This window comes from Aotus nancymaae, unplaced genomic scaffold (genome assembly GCF_030222135.1).
Source record: "Aotus nancymaae isolate 86718 unplaced genomic scaffold, 86718_ANA_hifiasm-v0.15.2.pri h1tg000039l, whole genome shotgun sequence".
NCBI lineage: Eukaryota > Metazoa > Chordata > Mammalia > Primates > Aotidae > Aotus > Aotus nancymaae.
This window is the reverse complement of record NW_026988453.1, coordinates 3461959-3489878: the sequence shown is the minus strand read 5'-3', so window position 1 is coordinate 3489878 and position 27920 is coordinate 3461959. Positions and strand designations below refer to the sequence as shown.

General features: G+C 43.8%; 1 pseudogene; it reads left to right on the top strand.

Moving 5' to 3' along the window:
* The first annotated feature begins 10114 nt into the window (after positions 1–10114).
* LOC105722211 (adenosylhomocysteinase-like) lies at positions 10115–11370 on the top strand (annotated as a pseudogene).
* Positions 11371–27920: the final 16550 nt, after the last annotated feature.

Below are 27920 nucleotides of genomic sequence, written 5' to 3'. Positions count from 1 at the left end.
TATAATGTGCCTTGTATATGCTGCATAGAGAGATAATGGGTAACATCCTTGCCTCAAACTCCAATGAGTTGACAGACGATTACAGGATTGCAACACAGTGTGATCACTGATATGATTTGGGGTGCTGTGGGAAACCTAATTGCTTGGGGTTAGCAGGTGATACGATTTGGCTGTGTCCCCATCCAAATCTCAACTCGAATTGTATCTCCCAGAGTTCCCATGTGTTGTGGGAGGGACCCGGGAAGAGGTAACTGAATCATGGGGGACGGTCTTTCCCGTGATTCTCGTGATAGTGAGTAAGTCTCACGAGATCTGGTGGGTTCATCGGGGCTTCCGATTTTGCTGCTGCTTCACTTTTCTCTTGTCACTGCCATTTAAGAAGTGTTTTGACTCCTGCCATGATTCTGAGGCCTCCCCAGCCATGTGGAATTGTAAATCCAATTAAACCTCGTTTTGTTCCCAGTTTTGGGTATGTTTTTATCAGCAGTGTGAAAACAAACTAGTACATCAGGATTTGCTAGAAAGAAGTGTCATTGAGCTGGATCTTGAGACATCCAGACTCAGAGAGCAGGCATGGATTCCAGAAAGAGCAGATCACACACACAACGGCACAGAATCATGCTCTCATCTTAGACGGGATTTCCCAGCGTTTCAGCCTCATCTCTTAGCTCTGCACACCCTTTCCCTCCTGGCTGGTCCAACACAGCATGCTCTCCTGAGTGGCATTACTGACCTCATGTTGGATGTCTAGTGGAGCAGCCAGTGGCACTCCAAACTCAGTTCTAAATGCGCTATCTAAACTGCAGCATCATTCTTCCTCACTCCACGACTGCCCCATCACCACACTGGTGAGGGTTGACACTATAGAGTCTTCCGGATGCTTCTTTCTTCCCCACCTGCCATCTGTTTGCCATCATCACATTTGATGCATGGCTCATCCTGCCAATTCTACTTCTAAACGCTGTCTCAACTGTCTCACTTTTCTCGGACTCTCATTGCTGGTTCTAGGTATTGTTCATATCATTCACCAATTTGGTCTCATTCACTCTTAATTCTTTCCTGTCTTTCTTAAGCATAGATCAGCTTAAAAACTCATATGATATACACAAATGTTCATAGTAGCACTATTTGTAATAGCTAAAAGGTAGAAACACTCAAATGCCCATCAACAGGTGAATGGATAAACAACTTGTGGTATATCTACAAAATGAAATAATACTTGGCCATGAAAAGGAATGGAGTACTGATACATGCTCCAACATGAACCTTGAAAACATTATGCTAAGTGACAGAAGCCCAGCACGAAAGGCCAGACTGTATAATTCCATTATATAAAAGGTCCAGACTAGGTAAATCCATAGAGACAAAACTCAGATTGGTGGATGCCAGGGGCTGGGGGAGGGAGCAAAGAAGAGTAATGGGTTAATGGGTGCAGTACAGGGTTTCATTTTGGGTTGATGAAAATGTTTTGTAACTAGAGGTTGCAGTTGCACAACACTGTGCATGTATTAAATGCCACTGAATTGTTCACTTTAAAATAGTTAATCTTATGGTATGTGAATTTCACCTCAATTGAAATCCAGACAGAAACCTTTTGATGCTCTTAGAAAAGATCATGCTTCTGAGCTTGATGTCCCCTTTCTTCCACTCCTGGCGCTCCAGGCTCTTTCCTGGCTCACTGCACCCTCCTCTCCCGTATTCCATCCCCATTTCCTCCCTTCTTTTCCCTCCTCTACTACCCCCTAGTGGCGTTCATTAAAAGTCCAGGCACTTTCTTGCTGCTAAGGCATTTTAAAAAGCCATCTTCTCTGTAAGCCCTCTTTCCTTACTCCTTTTTTGAAAGGAAATTTGGAGGGAGTACAGGGAACCTGGGAATTGGGGAGTACAAAAGACCTAAGTTCAATTTCCTATTCTACTACTTACTTAGCTGTATGACCTAGAGAAAGTTAATTACCTCTCTGCACCTCATTTTTTTCTCATCTCTAGCACCTGTCTCATAAAATTATTGGGAAGAGTAAATGAAATCGTACACACAAAGCTCTTAGAGCGTACTGGCCACCTACCAAGTTGCAGTAAACGTTGCCTATTAGGATGTCTGTTAGTTCACCCTTTAAGGCCCAGATCAAATGGGAGGCCTTCCTCATCCATGAGGTCTTCCTTATCTCCCCCCGGCAGAGGCAATTCTGTGTTTACTTTTATTGTACAGGTTGTGTACCTCTGTGCCTGTTGTATGGGATGTTTCACTTGCCTTTTCCTACAGGTGCTGTGAGCGCTTTAAGATGGAAATTCTCCATGATATAGCTTGGCTGTGTCCCCACCCAAATCCCATCTTTTTAAAATTATTTATTTATTTATTTGTTTGTTTGTTAGTTTGTTTGTTTGAGATGGAGTCCTGCTCTGTTGCCCAGGCTGGAGTGCAGTGGCTCCATCTCAGCTCACTGCAAACTCTGTCTCCTGGGTTCAAGCAATTCTCCTGCCTCAGCCTCCCGAGTAGCTGGGATTACAGGCGTGCATCACCATGCCCTGCTAATTTTTTTGTGTGTTATTAGTAGAGACAGGGTTTCACCATGTTGGCCAGGCTGGTCTTGAACTCCTGACCTCAAGTGATCCTCCCGCCTCAGCCTCCCAAAGTGATGGGATTACAGGCATGAGCTACTGAGCCCAGCTCCAGATCTAATCGGGAACTGTAGCTCCCAGAATCCCTACGTGTGGTGGGAGGAACCAGGTGGAGATAATTGAATCATGGGGTTCGTTTCCCCCATCTTGTTCTCGTGATAGTTCTCAGGAGGTGTGATGGTTTTATAAGGGGCTTCCCTCTGCACTGGGCACTCATTCTCTCCCCTGCCACCCTGTGAAGAGCTCCTTCTGCCATGATTGTAAGTTTCCTGAGGTGTCTCCAGCCATGTGGAACTGTGAGTCAATTAAACATCTTTGCTTTATAAATTACCCAGCCTCAGGTAGGTCTTTATTAGCAGCATGAGAATGGACTAATACACTCCGTTGGTAAAACAGTTTAAATTTCTTGCACCCCTCCCTCTCTCAACCTCTACTGTTTTCCCCGGGAACCCAAGCTGGTTTGGTGGCCGCTTAGTGGTGTGGAAGGGGACCAGGCAGCTAATCTTGCCTCTTATTGTGCCTCTGAACCTGAGCTTCACCAGAGTGACAGCCCAGCAACCCAAGCTGGTAAGGTGCTGGGTCTCAGTTCACTTTAAAATTTCTAAGCGCCATCAAGCCTTGGTTTTGTTTTTGGATTTCAGGACAAAAAATATGGAAACAGTTAATATTTATTATTTCATCTTTCCCTTTTGTGCTTTACCCATGGCCTGGCATACATGCCTAGCAACTGCTGCTGGCCGGATTATGATGGTTTCTAGATCCTTCCTCACAACTCACCACAGCAGGTTATCATGGCAGGTCCCTTGTGTTTAGAAAGAGAAAGTCCAGTGCCAAACAAGAAACCCTGTGACAGTCCCAGGACGCCGGGCAGAAATCTGCATTTATTTCACATTCCTTCCATGCTCAGCAGTATCATTAATGATCTGACCACATTTCACATGGTTCCCTAGGCCTTGCCTTTGCCAGCAAGGCCTGGCCTCTTCCCTGAACCAGGAAGACTGAATTCAACCCATAGTCCTGCTGTTCTTGGTAACACCAGCATCTTCCCATAAAAGCTCTAGAAATTGGTTAGACTTTTCAAGCTTTTTGGAACATTAAGACCATTCACTTTTGTTGGGAAGAATATCAATTTTCAGTGTTCTTAGGCTACTTGGATGAAATTTTAGATTGAAAATCTTGTGATATTCATGTACGTTCCCCTACCCCATCCCCCATGCCACTCAGGAGACCTTTTCTAAAAAGCGAGATGTTAGTTTGGGTTGCAGTTCACAAGGAGCAGTGGGAAGGGCCAAGAAGACCCGGCTTTGAATCCCAGTCCCAGCCTGGGTATGAGGAATGCGTTTAACCTTTCTGGCACTTGGTTTCCTCATCTGGTCAGTGCCTCCAAGGTTTACATTTAGAATCAAATAAGATTTTTGTAAGGTGCTTGACACAGATTTTCAACCAATGTCAGTCCCCCAATTCCTGTGATCTCCTTTCTCTCGTGCCCTGTTTGCTCATAACAATTTTCCAAAATCGAATCTACTGAGAGTTTGAAAAAGCTGGAATTATGTGTTTTCTATTTGATGTTTTACTTATTTATGTTTATTTATAGAGACAGGATTCTTGCTCTGTTGCCCAGACTGGCCTTAAACTCCTGGGCTGAAGTGACCCTCCTGCCTCACCCCCGTAGTGTAGGTGGGACTGCAGGTGTGAGCCACCACACCTGGCTTGGTGCTTTCTTTTTAAGCACATTAACCTTTCCGTAGTATTTAAAAAGCGCCTTACCCACAGTGCTGCTATTATATACAGGCATCTGGAGACTGATAGGTTAAGTGAACTGGGGACTCACTATGGAATATTGTGCAGTGGTTAGAACCAACATATTAGGTCACAAATTATAACATGGATGGATAGTAAAAGTATAGTGCATAGTGAAGAAACAAGAAATAGAAAGCGGTGTTTAACTCAATACCATTTATATAAGCAAAAAATACTTGCACACTAGATGTGAAGGCACCAGTACTTATGGATCCATGTGCGTAAATATGCAGCTTTGTTTGTAGTGATGAAAACCTGAGTGCGACCCAAATGCCACGAGTAAGGGAATGGTTGGGTAAACAAATGAACATCCATCTATTCCACGGATTACTAGAGAGCTATTAAAAAAGAACGCCAGGGATCAGGACCTACTGCCCTGGAAGGACAATTGTATCATATTCTTAGATGAGAATAGCAAACCACAGAGATACTGATTATGAATCCAGTTCATTAAACCAAATCTCTCCTCTCTCTCCCTCCCTCCTCTCTCTCCCTCTCCGTCTCTGTCTCTCTGTCTCTCTGTCTCTCTCTCTCTCTCACACACACACAAACACACACACACACACCTGTAACCACCAGTTTAAAGGACTGAGTGATCCTGGAGACACGTGTGGAGAGATAGACCCTGCCCATGCTGTTAGCAGTGGTCACCTGCTGGGGGTGCAGGGAGATAAGAAAAAAAGACTATCAAAGACTAAAGAAAATAAAAGCTCATTAGAGCTATGTTGAAAGTCAGGACACAAGTATTCTATTATGGATATTACTTACAGTGTGTAAACAATGAAAACACAGATGGACCAGGACCAGACTGTAACATGAATAAAAGTAGTACTTGGGTAAGAGGATTATGGACATAAAGAAAAATACATGAACACAAAACAGTGATATCTAAACAAACGTTAAACACCTTAGGATAGCAGCCTGTATGTGAGAGGAGAGGATAGGAGTGAGTAGGAAGATCAAAAGGACGTTTAAAAAATATTAAAGAGAAGGCGTGCGTTTAGCCCAGTGACAATGAACGGAGGTGGGAGTATGATGAACTCAGCACTCTGCACCTAAGGTTAAAAAAAGTCAAATAAGGCCGGGCGCGGTGGCTCACGCCTGTAATCCCAGCACTTTGGGAGTCCGAGGCGGGTGGATCACGAGGTGAAGAGATCGAAACCATCCTGGTCAACATGGTGAAACCCCGTCTCTACTAAAAATACAAAAAAAAAATTAGCTGGGCACGGTGGCGCGTGCCTGTAATCCCAGCTACTCAGGAGGCTGAGGCAGGAGAATTGCCTGAACCCAGGAGGTGGAGGTTGCAGTGAGCCGAGATCGCGCCATTGTACTCCAGCCTGGGTAACAAGAGTGAAACTCCGTCTCAAAAAAAAAAAAAAGTCAAATAAGGACTTTCCCCTGGAGTAGCTTATATAAAGAACAATAATACTAGAACTTACGTAGGGCAAGATGTACCTGCGACTTTAGGGTCCACTTTTCTACAGAGCATCATTCAAGGGTGACTGCGGTAAGCCCCATCCCCAGAGGCAGAGTAACTAAAATTTAGCAAGGGTCTGAGTACGGACTAGTAAGTGTCATGATTATTCCGTGCGTGGGAATTCCCAGACCCGTCCTCCAGGGAGTCAGGCTAGCATTACCTGTAATGATCAGCGAGAGAAGGAACGTTCAGCCCATCAATGCCTTTGCTCTTGTAAACCAGACTAGATCACTCTGGGGAGAATATTGGCTATTAATTAGTTCCTTTAAATAGTGGCTTTGAACTTTTGGAATTAAAATTAATTGATGGTATAAAGGAATGCCATGTAATTTTTATGGCATTGAGACTCCCCCCACCCCCGGGATGAATCTGACTTTGTTCTTTCTCCCTCATTTTCCCAAGCTTGCATCTTTTTAGTAGCTTATTGCACTTATCTTTTGAGCTTTGAACCCTGCCCCAGTGGATAAGTAATTTCATTTAGGTAAACAGTCTCTAGAAATAGATTCAAACTGTGAGCAAACAGCTTGTTTGTGATAACAGGCCCTGCCTTGCAGCCTGGTGTGTGAGGCTAACGGTCTCGGGTCTGCTGATGGCGGTGGCTGACTTCCCCTCTTTGTGAAGTATCCCCCAGATGTGTTGCACTCTCTCAAGGTGCAAGGCAGGTCCTGTAAATAAACTGGGTTTCTCCGGGACTGATGCAGGGACCAGAAGAGTCACATACAACTTCAGAGCGGTTGGTCCCGTCGGGAGGGTCTCACTGTCTGGCGTTGACCATCCGTGTCAGGAGCCTGGGTGTTGCTGAAAGACCGAGTTAACACGGTTGCCTTCCCTCCGCTGGAACGTGTCCTATATGATGACACTCATTATAGTTAATGAGCTGTTAGCTTTTCCATTAAGGAATTCTTTTAAGGGTTTATAACCTGGTAATAACAATAATTTGCTTCAGGCGGAAACTCCTGTAACAGGTATGAACAGCCCAGCTCTTATCAATGTTGCTTGGGCTGGGGGAGTTGGTTCCGTTCCATACAGCATGCAAAAGGAAACTTGCCAGGATCTAGAGGTATTTCCCTTATTTTTTTTTTCTTTTACAATCACAATTGGTAATAGCTGTATTTGGTATAAAATATTTCCAGAGAGGACAGTGTCATCAATGGTCCTGGATGGGGCCAGCACATCTGCCACAGTGAGAGCTCTGGGAATGTTGTGTGATTGGTGGTTGTGAGAAGCCAAATGCAGAGAAGTCAGCCAGGAAACCCTAATGCTGATACCAACTCCACCGAAGTGCAGAGAGAACCCTAGCTTTCCTTAGCACAATGCACAGAGGCCTGCGTGGTCAGGCAGCCCACACAAAATCCATGAAGGATTCACATTTATCCAAATACTGTAATCTCTGGGCTTTGAGAAAGGCCATCCGCATCCTATAGACCACAGGCGATGTTCTGTTTGTCTTCCCAACTTGAATGGCTTGGCCTGAGACACCTATTAACATAGGGTAGGCTTCATGCCTGAAAAGAAGGTTACATGGTGTAATATTATGATATAATAAGACATGTATGCATTTGGTTTATACTCCTGGTTCCTGGCACACAGCTCCTAAAATCCTTGGAATCTCCAAAGTGATGTGTATTTGCACGCTATCATGATGACTAGCATATGTGTGTGTTGGGGTGGGGGTGGAAGGACCTGGATAGCCTCCGGATGGAAGCTGGTTGCCGGAGGAACCAACTGTGTGATTAGAGGGTTGGAACTTGCCGTCTTCTCTCCTCAACCCCCACCCTTGACCTCTGCCCCGAAGGAGGAGAGAAGGACTGAAGCTGATTTGATCACCAATGGCCAATAATCAATCATGCCTATGTAATGAAGCTGCCATAAAAACCCAAAAGGACAGGGTTTGAGAGCTTCTGGATTGCTGAACACACGGAGGTTCTTGGGGGGTGGCCCATCAGGAGGGGCCGTGGAAGCTCTGTGCCCCTTTGCAGGTACCTTGCACCGTGTGTTACTTCATCTGGCTGCTTGTCTGTGCCCTTCGCAATACGCTTTATAACAAATAGGTAAATGTAAGTAAAGTGTTTCACTTAAGGTTTTTTAGAATATGAAGAAAAAATATGTATACATATAGAAAAGTTTTTTTCATTTTAGTGTTAATTTTTGTTTAAGCTTATGGTTCTGCGAGCTGAGAAGTTCAAGGGCATGGTGCTAGCTTCTGGTGAGGCCTTCTGTGCTGCGTCATGATGTGGTGGTGGAGGTCACAGGGGAAGCAGATATGTACAAAGAGGGGAAAACCTGACAGACAGCCTCGCTTCCCTGAGTTCTGTGAGCTGTCCTAGCAAATTAATCCAAGGTGAGGAAGGGGTCTTGGGGACTCTCGAGTTCTGCTGGTTGGTCAGAAGTACAGGTAATACAACATAGGGCTGGCAACTGGCATCCGGAGAGGGAGACAGCCTTGTGGAACTGAGCTCTTCACCTATAGGGTCTGACTCTATCTCCAGGTAAAGAGTGTCAGAATGGAGTTAAATTGTAGGACACCCGGTTGGTGTCTTCTGGAGAATTGCTCAACATGTGGGGAAAACCCCACATACATTTTGGTTATCAGAGGTGAAATGTCTTGTGCTGAGTGTATGACAGTGGGAAAAACTGTTTGGTTTTTCTTGTCTCTTACACAGGCATGAGGAGAGTCTTGTGCCTTATGAGTATGAAAAGTCCCTAGACTGAGTGGAAGAAGTGGTTAAAGAAGGCAGCTCAGGGGATCCTTCCCTCTCAGCCTCTTGAGTAGCTGGGACTACAGGTGTATGTCACCACACCCAGCTATTTTTTGTATTTTTTTGGAGAGACAGGGTTTCGTCATGTTGCCCAGACTGGTCTTGAACTTGGGCTTGTGCCTTATGAGTTTGAAAAGTCCCTAAACTGAGTGGAAGAAGTGGTTAAAGAAGGCAGTCAAGGAGGTGAGGAGTCCATCCTGGATAAGAGATTGATAGGATGAAGGATGTGAGAAGGGCGTTGTCTATGGAGGAGCTGAGTGGGTCAGAGTCCCACATGGCACAGAACAACATCAATGGTGCTGCCAGGAGTGAGGGATCTTGGGACGGCCCTGCAGAGGAGAGGCTGAGTTGGGAGAAGCACTGATTTCATGTTTTTTTTTTTGAGACGGAGTTTCGCTCTTGTTACCCAGACTGGAGTGCAATGGCGCGATCTCGGCTCACCGCAACCTCCGCCTCCTGGGTTCAGGCAATTCTCCTGCCTCAGCCACTTGAGTAGCTGGGATTACAGGCACACGCCTCCATGTCCAGCTAATTTTTTTGTATTTTTAGTAGAGACGGGGTTTCACCATGTTGACCAGGATGGTCTCGATCTCTTGACCTCGTGATCCACCTGACTCGGCCTCCCAAAGTGCTGGGATTACAGGCGTGAGCCACCGCGCCCGGCCTTGATTTCATGTTTTAAGATGTGCAGACCTAAGTTACGCTGTGTATGGGCTTTCAAGAAGGTGCGACAAGAGGAAGGAGGTGGGGCCAGGACCTGGCAGACCCACTCCTCACACTTTCTGTTGACTATTGCGGTAATGGCTGCTGGAGTCAGAGAGAAACCTGGAATGTCTGAGGATCCAAATCCTGGACAGGTTTTGGAAGGATTGGTAGGTTAGATTGCCCTTTCACCTCTGCATCGTGTTTCCCTGTGAAAGAACTGGTCCGGCCCTGGGCAGACTAGCTCCTTTCCCAGTGAGGTGGGCTTCCAGCTACCTGGAGCATATGCTTAGCAGGAGAGTCTCTGATCTAATTAAGGGGCTTTAAAATTTAAATCTGAGTCTTGAACTGTTTAGGATATAAGAAGAGGCGTTCGAATATAGAAAGAACAGTAAATGGAAGAGGCATGCATTTTTTCAAGAGAAAAGTCTGCTGTAGGGGCCATCGCCAAGACAATACTTCTGTTCTCAGATGTCTATGTGTTAATTGCACTTTTAAATAGGCTTCACCTTCCTGTTTTAAAATAATACACGTGCACTATGGAAAATTTAGGAAAATATAGGTAAGCAAAAAGAGCGTATTATCTCCCCTTCCCCCCGTAAGCTGTAACTACTGTTAGTCGCTTTCTAGATTTCTCTTCATATTGTGTGTTCTAAAACGACACTTTATACCATTAAAATGGCCCGGCGCCAGCTGCTCAGTGCCTGTTCCCAGACTGAGGCCCAGCCCCCTCGCCCGTGGGCATCACCAGCGCCTCAGCATGTCCGATAGATTACCCTGCAAAGGCCCTGGCATCGGCCTGGCTGCCCGGGGCGCAAGGTTCTGGATACTGAGGGGAGGGAGATGCGCGGCCTGATGCGCATGCGTGAGCGGGGCTCGGCCTCCAAGCCGCTGGAGGGCGCCCGCCTCGCTGGCTGCCTGCACCGACCGTGGAGACGGCCGTCCCCACTGAGACCCTCGTCGCCCTGGGAGCTGCAACACCTTCTCCACCCAGGACCATGCGGCGGCTGCCATCGCCAAGGCTGGCATTCCAGTGTATGCCTGGAAGGGCGAAACGGACGAGGAGTACCTGCGGTGCATTGAGCAGACGCTGAACTTCGAGGACGGGCCCTCAGCATGATTCGAGATGACGGGGGCGACCTTGACAATCTCATCCACACCACGTGCCCGCAGCTCCTGCTGAGCATCCGAGGCATATCCGAGGAGACCAGGCTGGGGTCCACAGCCTCTGCAAGATGATGGCCAGTGGGATCCTGAAGGCGCCTGCCGTCGACGTCAACGACTCCGTCACCAAGAGCAAGTTTGACAGCCTGCGTGGCTGCCGGGAGTCCCTCATAGATGGCATCAAGCGGGGCCCAGATGTGATGATTGCCGGCAAGGTAGCAGTGGTAGCAGGCTATGAAGATGTGGGCAAGGGCTGTGCCCAGGCCTGTGGGGTTTTGGGGCTCATGTCGTCATCACTGAGATGGACCCCATCAGTGCACTGTCGCACTGCAGGCTGCCATGGAGGGCTATGACGTGACGGGATGGATGAGGCCTGTCAGGAGGACATCTTTCTTGGCTGGCACTTTGACCAGATGAAGGATGCTGCCATCATGTGTAACACTGGACAACTTGACATGGACATCAGTGTCAAGTGGCTAACAAGAACGCTGTGGAGAAGGTGAACATCAAGCCCTCAAGCCGCAGGTGGACTGGTACCGGCTGAAGAATGGGTGGCACATCATCCTGTTGGCTGAAGGTCAGCTGGTCATCCTGGGTTGTGCCATGGGCCACCCCAGCTTCATGAAGAGTAACTCCTTCACCAACCAGGTGATGGCGAAGATCGAGCTGTGAACCCACCCAGACAAGTACCCTGTTGGGGTTCACTTCCTGCCCAGGAAGCTGGATGAGGCAATGGCTGAAGCCCACCTGGGCAAGCTGAACGTGAAGTTGGCCAAGCTGACTGAGAAGCAGGCCCAGTGCCTGGGCATGTCCCGTGATGGCCCCTTCAAGCTGGATCACGACCGCTACTGAGAGCCAGGTCTAAGCTTCACTTTCCAGCTGCTGTCCTTGCCCAGATCCCGCCTTTCCTCCCTAAGAGTAAACGGCACCAACTTTGTAACTGGTTTGTCAGTGTCCCCATCTACTCTTTGGGGCTGGTCACTCAGTGTTTGGCCTCTGCTGCAGCCCTCGTAGTGTTCCAAGTGTGGCAGCAGGAACTGAGGGGCCCCTTCTCAAGTCCAGGTCACAATGGAGGTACCAGCCACAGGGAACCATGAGCTCACTGGTCTTGGGAGCTCACTGGTCTTGGAACTGCTCACTAAGTCAGTCCTTCCTTAGCCTCGAAGTCAGTAGTGGAGTCACAAAGCCCATGTATTTTGTCATCTAGGCCTTCACCCGGTCTGTGGACTTAGATCTGTATATTTGGTTTATGGGTCCGGTGGTTCCTCAGCCCACGACAGATGAGGAGCTATATTGAAGGACAAAGAGGAACTGTTGTTTGAATTTTCCTGAGAGCTTGGCTTAGTGCTGGCCTTCTCTTAAACCTCATAACAACAAGGTTAGTACTTTTAGTCCTTGTTTTACAGGGGTTAGAATAGACTGTTAAGGGGCAACTGAGAATAAACAGAGAAGTGACAGTCAGAGGTTGAGAGGGCCAGAAAAACATAAAAGCAGGCATAGCTCTGCCACTACTTTGTAACCAGATGGTTCCCGTCACAACCCTGGGTCAAAAAGAGAATAATTTGGCCTATAATGTTTATAATGTTAAAATAAAGCAGGAATGTGGGTACATAAAGATCCCGATGCCTAAAAAAATTGTAGATATTTTAGATAATGGGAAAAGCACAAAGAAGAAAAATATACTCACAGTGCCACCTCCGTGTTAACATAGTTTTTAACTTTTTATTTTGGATTTTGGAAAACTTCAAACATATATAACCTTTTAACATTTTTTTTTGGTCTCACTCTGTCAGCCAGGTTGGAGTGTAGAGGTGCAATCATGATTGACTGCAGCCTCAACCTCCCCAGGCTCAGGTGGTCCTTTTCCCCCAGCCTCTTGAGTAGCTTGGACTACAGGTGTATGCCACTACACCCAGCTAATTTTTGTATTTTTTGTAGAGACAGGGTTTTGCCACGTTGCCCGGACTGGTCTTGAACTCTTGGACTCAAGTAATCCTCCCTCCTCAGCCTCTCAAAGTGCTGGATTACAGGAGTGAGCTAGCGTGCCTGGCCTCCTGTTAACATTTTGATATATTTTATTTCTGTCTTGACTGTGTGTGCATTATCTATATATGTGTATGTATATACAGACATATATCCATGTAGGTATATACCCAGACATATAGGCAAAACTAGGATTGTATCACATATTAAACAGGTTTTTTTTTTTTGAGCTGGAGTCTCGCTCTGTCACCTAGGCTGTAGTGCAGTGGCATGATCTCAGGTCACTGCAACCTCAGCCTCCCAGGTTCAAGTGATTCTCATGCTCAGCCTCCCAAGTAACTGAGATTACAGGTTCCCACCACCACATCCAGCTATCCAGCTTTTTTTTTTTTTTTTTTTTTTTTTGTATTTTTAGTAGAGACAGGGTTTCACCATGTTGGCTGGGCTGATCTTGAACTCCTGACCTCAAGTGATCCTCCTGCCTCAGCCTCCCAAAGTGCTGGGATTACACATGTGAACCACTGTTCCTGGCCAGATATTAAACAGTTTTGTGTGCCATTTGTGCTGCTTGAAATGACATTGTGACATATCTCCAAATATTCTTGAAAACATTTGAATAAGGGAAGCAAGACAGTTTCTCACATTACTCTAGGCTCAGTGGGAAAAGACTCATAATGACACTCAGCAGTAGTGAGGGGTGGGTATTCTGACTCTAGAATGTAGAAGGCACTCAATTCGTCTTGTTGAGTGAACAAATTACTTGCTCAAGAGAAATAGACTTGATACAAGGAGTGAGGAAATAGCATTGTAAGTAAAGACATGCAGTATGATGAACCTTAAGTCTCATGGAACTTGAATTTTTAGGTCATGGAGTTTATATTTTCAGCCTAGGAAAGGGAGAGAAGAAAAACACCTCCAATGGCCAGGCACAATGGCTCACACCTGTAATCTCAGCACTTCGGGAGGCCGAGGTGGGCGGATCACCTGAGGTCGGGAGTTTGAGATCAGCCTGACCAACATGGAGAAACCCTATCTCTACTAAAAACACAAAATCAGCCAGGCATGTTGGTGCATGCCTATAATCCCAGCTACTTGGGAGGCTGAGGCAGGAGAATCACTTGCACCTAGAAGGCGGAGGTTGCGGTGAGCTGAGATTGTGCCATTGTACTCTAGCCTGAGCAACAAGAGCAAAACTCCGTCTAAAAAAAAAAAAGAAAAAGAAAAACACCTCCAACTTGTTGGCTAGAATGTTGATATCTGGTGGTCAGGAATATTCTATTTCCCACCTGTGGACCTTTCCTCAGGGCCTATTATCCATGTTTGTCTGTACAAAAGGCCACCTCAGTCCATGGCTGTAGCAGGTCATTCTGGGCTGCTGGAATCCTGGGAGAAAATAGTCACAGCAGGAAGGCAGCGAGGAATGCATAATTACCTTTGGAAGGGTGTTCTGGATGGAGCAGTCGAAAATACTGGCATAAGGAAATTTTCCTCTGAGCAGAGCGTGGCCCCTTAATTGTGATGATGGGTAGAGAGAGGTTGCTGTTTTGTTCACCCATTTTTGATCCAAGATGTATTGAGCACTTAATATGTGCCAGGGTCAAGGGATATAAGGATGGAAAAGACAAATCCTTCTCTCAGGGAGTGCAGAGTAAAGCATAGGTGATTGCAAAACACAGGGAAGTGCTAAGAGAGAAGTGTCTGAATACGCATTGGGGCAGAGGAGAGAGTGTCCAGCTCTGCCTGGGTTGGACGAGAGGAGCTGATGCTACAGCTGCCTGCGGGCTGGCATGGAGGAAGTGCCTGTACGTTAGCGGCTGAAGAAATACTAAGAACACAGTGGGGCACTTAGTTGGGACCAGAAACCATGAATCAGTGTGTGTTGATCTGTATCCTACATCCTGATTAGTAGCTTCATTGTGCATCCAGACAACCATCAGAAATCTGCGCATCTTCCTGGATTCCTATTCCTCATGCCCCTGGTATTGGATGGGTGATATTGTGGCACTGGCTTGAATGGATGGATCATATCCATCCCATCAGGTATCAAGCTCTGGTGCTCCCACCTCTGGAGGGCCCTTGAGGCAGCCTCATTCTCTTCACCTCCACTGCCTCTGTCCTAGTTGAGATCTTCATGCCTTTTTAACTAGAATACTGCGCCTTGAAATTGGCCATCCCACCTGCCATCTCATATCGCATTCATTAGTCATTTATTGCCAAGTAACAAAATTGTTTCAAATTGTAGCAGCTTAGAATAACAGGCATTTATGACCTCACAGAGTCTCTGAGGGTCAGTAATCTGGCTTTGGCTTAGTGGAGTGGAGTGATTTAGCTCGGTGGTCTGTTTCTCATGAGGTTCGAGCAGCCGGCTGGAGCTGCAGTCTCTGAACTCTTGACTAGAACTAAAGGATCTATTTTGATGTTTAGTCATGTGGCAAATGGCAAGAGGTTTTATTTCCTTGCCACTGAACCTTTCCGTAGGGCTGGTCGTGGCATGGCAGCCAGCTTTCGCTAGAGTGAGGAAGGCAGGGGGTGGGGGCTGAGGGAGGGAGATTGACCAGGATGGAAGCGGCAGTGTCTTTAGAGCCTCATCTTGAAAGTGACATATTATCACTTCTGTTGGTCCCACAGAGCAACCCTGGCACACAGTGGGAGGAGAACCAGACAAGACTTTGAAGGCTGGGAGGTGGGCTGCATTTGGTACCATGTTGGAGGTCCCTTTAACCCATCTTTTCCATATTTGCCTTTGCCCTTCAGATCCAGTCCAGACTCCTTATCATAGCACTTACGGTTCTTCATGCCTGACCCTGGACGAAAATGCCCCCTTTCATTTATTCATTCAGAAACTCAACACGGCCAGGACTGCTGGCTCACACCTGTAATCCCAGCACTTTGGGATGCCAAGGTGGGAGGACCCCTTGAGACCAGGAGTTTGAGACCAGCCTGGGCAACATAGTGAGACCCTGTCTTTACAAAAGTTAAAAAAATTAACCAGGCATGTGGTGGCCCATGCCTGTAGTCCCCCAGCTACTCTAGGGGCCGAAGAAGGAGGATAGCAGGAGGCAGGAGTTCCAGGCTGCAGGAAGCTATGATTGTGCCACTGCACTCCAGCCTGGTGGCAGAGTGAGACTGTCTCTTAAAAAAAAAAAAAACCTCAACAAGTGTTTTTTATTACGACCATATTTTAGACACTGGAAACAGATTAAAATCTTTCTACTTGGGGGGTTTTACAATCTCATGAGGGGACACAGGAAACAACAAATAAATAAATATAAGTGACATATTGATGTAAAAGCATATAATATAGTAGACATTAACATTCTCGGCCATCAGAAGATGATAACTACCATCTAGGGAGAAAATAGATTGGAATAAGAAGGATCAGGGTGTTCTTCGGTGGAAGTCTGGTTTGCAATTTTTTTTTTCGTTTTGCAATTTTTACAGGCCTTAGGATAGGCCACTAAGTGGGAAACAGTTAAATACAAATCGGAAGTGGTGAGGACCTGCACCACGTGGGTGTGTGGGGAAGAAGCTCTGCAAAGGCCCTGAGGTGCGTGTGCGTCTGGTGAGTTCACAGACCAGCAAGGAGGTCAGTGTGGCTGGAATGGGGTGAACGATGAGCAGAGGAATAGGGATGTGAGGTCGGAGGAGCTGTGGGGAGGGGAATATCAGGTTCAGGGACCTTATAGGTCACGGGAGACTCGAGTGAAGTGCAGAGAAGAGTCACGACTTTACATTTGTAAAGACCCACTCTGACACCGTGCTAAGAATTCAGCTAAGGGGTCAGAGAGTGAAGCAGAATACCCTGTTAGGAAGTTACTGTAAGAATCCAGGTAAGATACGGCAGAGGGTTGGCCAAGGAGGTGTAAGGAAGGAAATGGAACCTGGTACTGCAACTATTACTCTCAAATCAGGTGTGAGGAAGGAAATGGTACCCAGGTACTGCAACTATTACTCTCACATCAGGTGTGAGGAAGGAAATGGAACCTGGTACTGCAACTATTACTCTCAAATCAGGTGTGAGGAAGGAAATGGAACCTGGTACTGCAGTTATTACTCTCAGATCAGGTGTGAGGAAGGAAATGGAACCTGGTACTGCAATTATTACTCTCACATCAGGTGTGAGGAAGGAAATGGAACCTGGTACTGCAACTATTACTCTCACATCAGGTGTGAGGAAGGAAATGGTACCTGGTACTGCAGTTATTACTCTCAAATCAGGTGTGAGAAAGGAAATGGAACCTGGTACTGCAGTTATTACTCTCACATCAGGTGTGAGGAAGGAAATGGAACCTGGTACTGCAACTATTACTCTCACATCAGGTGTGAGGAAGGAAATGGTACCTGGTACTGCAGTTATTACTCTCAAATCAGGTGTGAGGAAGGAAATGGAACCTGGTACTGCAATTATTACTCTCAAATCCTATTTCTTTTCAATGTTGTGCTACTTGTTGGTGGCATAGGGTGGCTCCCATGTTACTGAAAGACACACTCTAAGAAGAAAATCCATTTTGCTAGTGCCGATTGATCAATAAAGGATTCTTTATACCTTAGGGTTAAATTACTTGTTAATTAAAACTTCTATAGCGAAAGGCTCCCTCTTTGGAAAGTGTTGGTTATTTGAGGGTCTGATATTGCACAATCAGTTTTTGACTTCCCCTGTCCCTTTGAACGAGAGGGAAATACAAGTGTAGTTACTTGTGCATGCAGTTGTGGTACCTGGTGTTGGAAGCTGTATGGGGGAGGCTGAGAGTGTTGATCATAACTCACTGGCTTTGTAATTAAACTCTCCTTTTATTAAAGCTGAACTTCTTAAAGGCCCCTGCCTGTGTGGGACTGGAAATTATTTATCATAGAAATTGTCTGCTTTGCTATAAAAATGTTGATATATTATTCTGTTCATGAGATCTAGATGCTGTTTTTTTAAAAAAAAATCTCTAACTATAGATGTGCAGACGTCATATGAACTTTCTTACTAATGTCAAATTTATTGAGCTCTCTTTGTGTGTAAGACTAATGTCTCAACCTTTTTAAAAATTTTTTTACTTATTTGTTACGATTTAGCTGTGGCCTTGTAAAAATAAAATAAAATAACATGTTTACTTATTTGAAGCACCGAATTGGTGTTTCAAACTCACAAGAGTAGTTGGGGATCAAAAAAAAGTATATACGAGAACATATTCCTTTGCCAAGTCCACTCCATTTCATTCTGTGTCCCTATCACTCCAGCGAAGGCAGCAGCCATCAGTTAAATAAACAAGCATTTCTACTGATGGCAGCAGCCTCAGTATGCTTACATCCACCATGTTACTCTCTACTGAGGGACTTTTGCTGATGGAGCCTTAGCTGAGATTACCTAGACAGTTTTTTCTTCTATGTGGAGCCAATGACCATGTAACACATACGAAACCGCAACAAATAGACATTGAAATATATTAACAAAGATGTATTTTAAAAGGATTTGAAATGGTGGACAATGCCCTTGTTACTGATGCCTTTCTCACAATTTTTTTTTACCATCACTTTAATTGGAGTGTTTAATATGGTTGGATGCAAGTCCATCACCTTTGTTTTGTATTCGTTCCAGCTTCTTTGTTCCTTTCTTCCTCCTTTCATGCCACTTTTTGAGTAAATTGAACATTTCTTAATATTCCATTTTATCTCTTCTATTGAGTTTTTAGCTAGGCACACTCACTGTGTGTGTGTTCAAGTGGTTTCTCTAGACATTACAATATGCATCTTTAACTTATTACAGACCAAACTTCAAATAATAATATGTTACTTCTATACCATTTCTGTAGATAGTTAATTTTACATATGATCACAAGGGAAAAAAATCAATACTACACCTATTATATTTATGTGAAGATTAGCTGTATTCAGATTTGCATTTTGCAATCAATGTGGGTGCAGAGCCCTCCTCTGCCTAATCACAGAATTGATTATGCAATTCACAGACATTTGTGTGGTCGCTGGTTGCCCGCTTACCTGAGTATTTCATTTCTTCAGAGACAATTACTGTTTTGTTTTTCTCTTTTGAAATAACTAATGCAAATGAAGAAGAAAATGAGAAATGTTAAGCAGAAATCTTTTTTTTTTTTTTAAAGGGAAGCTGAATCAGGGCTGGTGAAGTAGCAGCCACGGTTTAGTGGCCCTTTTCACAATGAAGGTGATAAGAGATTTCACCTCTCAGTCATGGGTACCATTTTATTGAGGTCTGAGTTGACTAACTCATAGTCTGAGAATGTGGATGGATTTTAGAGGCTCAGCTTAGGGGTTGATTTCCCTTGGCGTAGATCTGCGTGTCATTTGCAAATGAATCCCTTCTTGCTGTCCTGCATGACACACGTGCCATGTCCCATTTAGGCCCTATGTGTCTACCCCAGAAGTCAGCGTTGTGTGGATCAGGGGGCATAGGTGACTTCTGGCCCAGTGTCATGTAGCTAACTGCTTAGTACATATTGGTAATCAAAGGTGGATCTTAATGAATCCACTATTTTATTTGGATATTTTGAATGCTCTTTATGCAGAATGGTCCTCTTTGGAAACCAGTTCTCTTGACTACAAAAGGAACAAATTTTAAAAAAAAATCAACATTTGGTACCTATACAAACAGAATGAAATACTGCCTTTGCTTAAAAAAGGCTTGGTTGGAACCTTATGTTGAATCTTGTAAAATTCCATTTGTTATTATTTTATAATGTCCAGGAGTTCGTGTTACATATCACTGTGTGTGCATGTATTTTTCAAAGTTGCATTTTAGTGGGCTGTCATATCTTATAGTAGGTTACACATGAGAAGTTATTTTGGCTGATTAGCAAAATTAAAGGTAGAAAAAGCTGTAACTGAGATGACTAAGAAAGGAAAGAAGGGCATGGCTTATTATTCAGAATTGACTTTTAAAGCCCTTTTACCTGTTTAACACATGTACACAGTCAGGGTCCTGATGTTTTGCTTTTAACTGGCTACCTGGTATAGTTGCTTTCCAGGTTCTTATCAGGAAATACAATCTCAGACTCACCGCCATTAATACCTTTCGAAAGCTCTGCAGAGAGAAACAATATTTATGGAGGATTGCCTGAAGTATTTGTTGTCCATCCATTTTTTAGATAAGTCATCATCAACCTGTTGTCTTACAGACCCCTGGGAGAATGTGGAGTTATTGCAAGATTGTCTGCAAATCCTTTACTGAAGGTATTATTATTTCTGTCATAGTTATCTGTAAGGACACAACAGTGACATTGAATATTTTGTTTAAGGGAACAGAGCCTTTTCCAACACCAGGGTCTTTACTTAAAAGAAGAAAATCATGTGGTAAGTGCAATCAGTGATGGGATCTGGAACAGGACTTGCCAGGCTTTGAACTTAACTACTTGTGCTTTAAGCCTAACTTTAGCATCATAGAACCATGGGACATTAAATGCTGGGAAGGACCCCATGGGGTCGGTTAGATCACTGATGGGACATCTGCATTGTGAGTGTGGGCAGTGGGGCATTTCCCACTGGTGGTGGTGCATTTTCTGGAATGCTCAAAGCTGTTATTTGTAGTTGAGAACAATAGAGGTGCCAAAAACATTTGCTTTAAGTATTGATTTGTACAAAGTCAGTCCGTAATTTTATTATTTTATTTTGTTTTGTTTTTTGAGATGGGGTCTCACTCTGTTGCCTGTGCTGGAGTGCAATGGCATGATCATGGTTCACTCCAGCCCTGACTTCCCAGGTTCAAGCAATCCTTCTGACTCAGCCTCCCAAGTAGCTTAGAACACAGGCGCATGCCATCACAGCTAGCTAATTTTTGTATTTTTAGTGGAGACAGAGTCTTGCCATGTTACCCAGGCTGGTCTCGAACTCCTGGGATCAAACGATCCACCCACCTCAGCCTCCCAAAGTGCTGGGATTAAGGGTGTGAGCCACTGTGCCTGGCCAGAAAGTAATTTTAAACCAAATTCCCACCTTTGAAATGAAACAGTGAGGGCAGCAGCTTGCAAGGATCAGTTCTGTAAGGATGTCCCTTAATTGGGGGCATTAGAGGAGCCGCTGCTGACTCCACACCTACAGAACTGAACAGCAGCAGCCACCATGACAGCGTGTGTAGCCACATGTTACTTAATTTATGCCCACAGTGAACTGTGCGTTAAAGGAGGGAAGCATAAGGAGCGCTGAATCTGAAAAAAAATTAAAGGAGCCCCCAAATTATGGCAATTATGCCAATTGACCCCAAAGTGCTCCTCATCAAATTTACACATTGCAATAATCTGCTCTGAATTCTGATATACACATCAGGATGCTTCTAGTTTTTTAAAAGCCAGTAGTCAAAAGGGGAAATAGAATAATAATTATATCCAACTGGGCTCTTTATTTATGGAAAATTAAAACTATCCACATGGGCAGTGTGAAAGTGCTTGCGTATAGTTATGTAAAACCTTCTTTGTCATGTTGTCATTTAGAAATGAAACAATTTGGCCGGGCGCGGTGGCTCAAGCCTGTAATCCCAGCACTTTGGGAGGCCGAGGCGGGTGGATCACGAGGTCAAGAGATCGAGACCATCTTGGTCAACATGGTGAAACCCCGTCTCTACTAATACAAAAAATTAGCTGGGCACGGTGGCGCGTGCCTGTAATCCCAGCTACTCAGGAGGCTGAGGCAGGAGAATTGCCTGAACCCAGGAGGCGGAGATTGCAGTGAGCCGAGATCGCGCCATTGCGCTCCAGCCTGAGTATCAAGAGCGAAACTCCGTCTCAAAAAAAAAAAAAAAAAAAAAAAAAAAAAAAAGAAATGAAACAATTTATAAAAAAATTTTAACACAAAATATAAGACTTCCAAACATCTAGTCCTGAAGGCAGTTTTTAATTTACATCAGATGTAGTTAGATGTATTAACCAGGTTTTCTTTTCCTTTTTTCCTTTCCTTTTTTTTTGAGACAGAGTCTCGCTCTGTTGCCTAGGCTGGAGGTACAGTGGTGCAATCTTGGCTCACTGCAACCTCCACTTCCCAGGATCAAGCAGTTCTTCTGCCCCAGCCTCCCAAGTAGATGGAATTACAGGCAGGTACCACCATGCCTAGCTAATTTTTCTATTTTTAATAGAGACAGAGTTTTGCCGTGTCTGCCAGGCTGGTCTCGAACTACTGGACTCAAGTGATCTGCTCACCTGGACTCCCAAAGTGCTGGGATTACAAGTGTAAGCCACTGTGAAATATTAATGTAGATTAAGTTTAGGAAAACAAAAAGAAGAGAAAGCTTAGGTAACACAGCAATATGTATTGTTTTATTAAAAAGCAAATAAACAAAATAGGCTGGGTGTGGTGGCTCACACCTGTAATCCTAGCACTTTGGGAGGCCAAGGTGGTGGATCACCTGAGGTCAGGAGTTTGAGACCAGCCTGGCCAACATGGTGAAACACCATGTCAATAAATAAATAAATAAATAAATAAATAAATAAATAAAAATCCTCCTTTATATTTAGCCTTTCTCTGTGTATAAATATAAATACAAAAAGCATAGAAAAAGGTCTGAAAGGACACACGCCATATTGTTAACAGCAGTTACCTCTGAGAAAGAGAACAGCTTCAGATTAAGTGGGGAGCAATTAAGGAGACTTTCAAAAATATGTGTTTATGTGTTTACCTATGTAGCAAACCTGCACATTATGCACACGTACTCCTGAACTTAAAAGTTGAAAATAAAACAAAGAAAATATGTGTTTATGTGCTATTATTGCTTTTGTAATACTAATAATAATAGGAAGCAAAAAGCTAAGGGGCTGTGGTGGTCGTGAGAATGTGCCTCTTAGATTTCCTGCTGTCAGTGAAATTGATCATTGACTGATGGTCTAAGCTGCTTCCCTCTGAAATCCATCACAGTGTTTTCGGTCCAGGCCACGCTTCCCGTGGGCTGCTCCTAGTCAACGACTGAACATCAAGGGCAGGTAGGGGGATACTAAGGGAGGCCTGTTCCTGGGAAATAGAGGGACTTTTCTGATGGGTAACTTTGGCTTGAGGACTCCCTGTTGGCTTTAGCAAAACTTTCACTGAGTTTGTTCCCTTCCTCCCTTCCTCCCTTCCTCCCTCCCTTCTTTCCTTTCCCCATCTTTCCCATCTCCCTTCTTCCCTTTTCCTGTTCCTCCCTTCCTCTCTTCATTCTCCCCCTCTACTTTATTTCCTTCCTTCCCTTTCTTCCTGCCCCGCCCCCTTCCCCAGTGGCATCCCAGCTGGAAAGCAATCCCAGCCTTCTCCAGCTCCCTCCCCACCTTCCCTCACTGATGTTTCCCCATTCAGCGTCCTGTACCTTTAATCCCATCTTGGTGTCTACTTTCTAGAGGACCCAGACTAACACAATGTTTTTTAAAAAGCCATTTATAAAATTAATTATAGACGAAAAGCCATTTATGAAGTTATTTATAAAGGCATTTTAGACGAAAAGCCATTTATAAAGTTAATAATAGACAAAACCTAGCATTGTACAGTAAGGGCACTACAGCATGCTGGTATACTGGTGGCCAGCATAGGAAAATGTGCATTAGAGACAGGGCTCTCTCTCCGCACTGTGACGATTTACAATATATGTAAGTTAAATTTATTAGAGTTATAAGCGTTACTTCGGCCCTTGGGATTGATGTCTTTATTATCAGTCAATTGAGATATTTACTATAAATAGGATATGTTAAATTTATAGTTGCAGTTTAAATTTTTCAAAGAAGTATAACGTCCAAAGTTTGTGAAGGGAACTAAATATTCGTCAACACCCTTAAAGGTGATTCTTAATATTTGAAATTTTATAAACAAAATAGTAAGACATGAAGCAGTTCTTAAAACTTAAGGAAAAAAAGTCTTTTGAATTTGGAAACTTAATTAGAAATAAGTATTTATTAGTGAGAAAATAGTAAACTTAGTTGAATGGTAGTTTCTATACACTGAAGTCATCCTCAAGAGTACCAAAATGCTTTCATTTTGTGAAGATTAAGCTGGGATTTCCATATGAATGGTAGACAGTGGTGTGCTGGTAGATGTCTAACAACAGTAGATATGCAAAAACATATGCACATAATTTATTATAAATTTTACTGATATGAAGGTTGTGTAGCACACAATTTACACATAGTAATAAAGTATCAACACTATTGTAAATTTTACATAGCCAGTTGATTCTCACAGAACGCTTTCATTGATCTTTGCCAAATTCATGTATTCATAACCAGCCTATGATTTGACAATGGGAAGTGTATTCCAATCCACTAACTTTTTTCCCGATAAATTTATTGTCATGAAATCTATATGGGCCATTGTCAAACTATTTCTCATCTTTGTGCAAATAATATTTATTAAACTAAAATTTCCTTGAGTTTTAGTGGTACTTTTGAGTTTAATCTGTGTTACTAGCCTTTTCTTCTTTCAGTGTAGACACTGACAGTAATAAATTAAGCCCTGACTTGTAGGGTTTGCCAATTTCCATGGTGTAAATGCTCCCTCGATTTCAAGTCACCAACATGAGGTCACTAAATGCACAGAAGTACATTATTCAATGGTATTGCCACCACATTGATGCAGTAGACCTGGAAAACCTGGAGACCATACATAGTAGTAGATGCAGTAAAATGTAGTAAAGTTATTAAAGGCTGATGACTTTTGAATTATTATTGCTTTTGTTTTAAATAATCTCCATTTAATTGTAAATGTATACAATTCAGTTGTTAATAATGTCTGGATTTAACAACTAGCTTGTAAAATTCTTGAGAATCTAGCAGTTGGCTCTTATGAGCTGGTACAAGCTGGCACCAGCATAGCACTTATAGTAGGGGATGGCAGGGCTTAAGTTTTAGAGAAATGCAGTGAGCCAAAGGCCCAGTCTCTTAATGACAGTGGGAGGAGAAGCTAGAGAAAGAGGCTGGTATGGTTTGGATGTGTGTCCCTGCCCAAATCTCATGTTGAATTGGAAGAAAGGCCTGGTGGGAGGTGATTGGATTACGGGGTGGATTTTCCCCTTGCTGTTCTTGTGATAGTGAGTGAGTTCTCACAATATCTGATGGTTTAAAACTGTGTGGCACGTCCCCCCTCACTCTCTTTCTCCTACCACCATGTGAAGAAAGTCCTTCCTTTCCCTTTGCTTTCGCCATGATTGTAAGTTTCCTGAGGCCTCCCTGTCATGCTTTCTGATAAGCCTGTGGAACTGTGAGTCAATTAAACCTCTTCTCTTTATAAATTACCCAGTCTCAGGTAGTTCTTTGTAGCAGTGTGAAATGGACTAATACAAAGGCATAGCCAAATGCTAGCATTCTTCAAAGAAGTGGGTTTGGTTTGTATCACTTTTTCCTGTTCAATGCCACTCACATTGGCTCCTGGTGATCATCATTGCTACCAGCTAATCTACATCTTAGAATTCAAGATTGGATTATTGTTCGGTCTCCCAGCTAGTTATCCTGCCTCAGATTCCTTCCTCACTAGTCCACTCTACACTCAGCTTCCAGAGTAATCTTCTCAAACACATCTTTGTATGCATTCTTTCCCATATTGCCAGCCCCTGTATAGGATAAACTCATTATCAAGAAACCTGTTTTTTTATGATTTTCAAAATTGCACACTGACCTTTCCACTTTATCCCTACATATGTGCATTTCAACTCATTCCCCTATTCTGAAGAACTGACCTTTTAGCTATTGGTTGTTGAATAGGCCAACCGCATTTCAGCTGCTTAGGCTTTGCAACCACCATTGCCTTGCCGTAAATTTTTTACTCCACATAATTGTTTACTTGCAACTTGTTCTTCCTATATGAATCATGTCAAATTCTAAATACTCCAAAAACCATTGTCAAAATGAAACTTTCTCATCTGAACACTTGTACCTTTTTTTAAGGCATATGTTGTCATCCAGTTTTATATATTTCCACACTCACATCTGGGTCAATATGTGCCATGGTGCCCTAATGAAAGCCTTAACCTCTTGGGGCCAGAGATGGTTGATTTTGACAAGTATTTCTTGCTAATGACCAGAGCTTGATGTTCTTCAGAGTGGGGTACTCCTTGATGGAGTTGTGTTATTTGACCAATTGGTTTCTGATACATTTTTTCCCCTTACTGTTTATTTCTTCATCCTTATCTTCTCTTTGTAATGGATGGAAATATGAAGCTTCTTGGCACATCGATTGCCCTTTGTATCAGTCTGCTTGGGCCGTCCTAACAAGATACCATGGACTGGGTGGCTTCCACAACAGACATTTATTTTCTCATATTTCCAAAGGCTGGAGGTTACAAGGTCAGGGTGTGGACAGGGTTGGCCTCTGGTGAGGGCTCTCTTCCTGGCTTGCAGACAGTCGCCTTCTCACTCTGTCCCCACGTGGCCCTTCTTCTGTATTTGTGAAGAGAGAGAGAGCCCTGGTGTCTCTTCCTGTTCTTTTTTTCATTGTTTTTCATTTTTTCTCTCTCTCTCAGCAGAATCAACTTCCTCTTCTTATAAGGACAGCCGTCCTATCAAATTAGGCCTACTCTTTTACCTCATTTAAACTTAATTACCCTCTTAAAGTCCCTGTCTCCAAATACAGTCACACAGGGGGCTAGGGCTTCAACATATGAATTTTAGGGGGGTGGGTATAATTTAGTCCTTAACACCTTTTAAATTGAATTTGTATCTTTCAAAATAGCGTTTTGTTTCCCTTTGATTATAAAATGATGTTGTATCTTCCTCTCCTCTTCACTGAGTGAATTTATTATTAAAATCAAGAACAGAAAGGCCCCAGTTGTGGGAGCAGCTGCTGCATACCAGTAGCAGCAGGGAGGCAATCGCATGGTGGTTTGGAGCATGGGCTCCTAAGCCGCACTGCTGTGGTTTCAACCTGATCCTGCCGTTTGGCAGCTGTGTGACCTGGAGCATGTTACTTAACCTCTCTTTGTTTCTGTGTTTTTATGTCCAAAATGGGAATGATAACAATGGTTCTACCTCATAGGAAAGCGTTGAGTGTTGTAGGGGAGATTAAATGAGCTAATATGTGTAAAGCACCTGCAACATTAACTATTATTATGTCTACCTTAGATCTCGCCTCACTTTAAATGCCTGTAGAAGTATTTGTGTGTCTTTATATCACCCCGGTCAGGTGAACAATGGTAGGGGAACATCACTGAATGCTTGCGTTGATTCAAGGGTACCATATTGCTTTCAAAAAAGAGCCAGTCCATAGGCCAGGCATGGTGGCTCACTCCTGTAATCCCATCACTTTGGGAGGCCAAGGCAGGTGGATCACCTGAGGTCAGGAGTTTGAGACCAGCCTGACCAACATGGTGAAACCCCATCTCTAAAAAAAAAAAAAAAAAGCCTGTCTAAATCAGTAGAAGCCCTGACGAGGAGGATTCTGGCCAAGGTCACACATTTATCACCTGCCACATATGCCCAATTCCTCTGAGTTCAACAAGTGTTTACTTATAACTGACATGCTAGATTATGGCCAGTGCAAAAAAAAAAAAAAAAGGTGTGCACAGTCATTACTGTCAGCACAAAAGAGGGGCTTTTGGGCTTAGGTTGAAGGTGCAGGGGCATCTGGAAGGACTTCCTGAAAGTGATGATGTCTGAGCTAAAGTTGGAAGAATAAGTAGAAATTGGGATTAAAGTGTCTATTACCAATAATATGCTGAGTTGATATTGCTTTCAGAAGAAAATTCAACAGTATTTCTTTGTAGTGAAAATTATCTTATATTAGAATTAGCGGCTGTTGAGAGCGAGATGGCAGAAGGTTCCAGCAAAAATAGCAGACACTGTGACTTTAAAAATATTCCTAATTTTAAAAACGATTTATTAAAAATGAGAGAAATCCTATTTTTACAAGACAAACAGGAGAAAGCAATCCCTTATTTAGTTAGTAATTTTAGATGTCATCCAACTATGAATTTCACGTATTTATTCATTCCATGAATATTTTTGGCTGGTACTATGTACCAGGGGACTGAGGATATAGTGGGGAGTGCCTCAGGCTTGTGCTCTTTGCCTTCACGAGTGTAGGGGAACTAGAGGAAGAGAGATAAACAAAAAAAAGTATGATGACTATTAAGCCAGGAGAAGCAGGGGACATAGCCGGAGAAGGTTCCAGAAGCCTTCAAAACATGATGATAAAATTACTCGTAATTCTGTCAGTCTAACTGCACTTAATTTCTTCTCTCTCTCTTCTTTTTTGCACTTTTTTCCTCCTTGCACACTCACTTTTTACACTCTTCCAGTCATGGTGTAAGGCTTCCTCGACATTCAGTACCATGGCTAAATAAATCCCAGCTGTTACTCACCCTGGAGCGAGTTAAGAGAGTTGCCAAAGCGAGAAGCATCTCCATTGTACATCGATTTTCCGGGGTGGCTATTTGTGATTTTGAATTTAGGGCTTATATTTGATACCATTTTTTCTTGCCTCTGTTTATAGTGACTTCATCCTTGCCGCATGTCTCCCCAAGC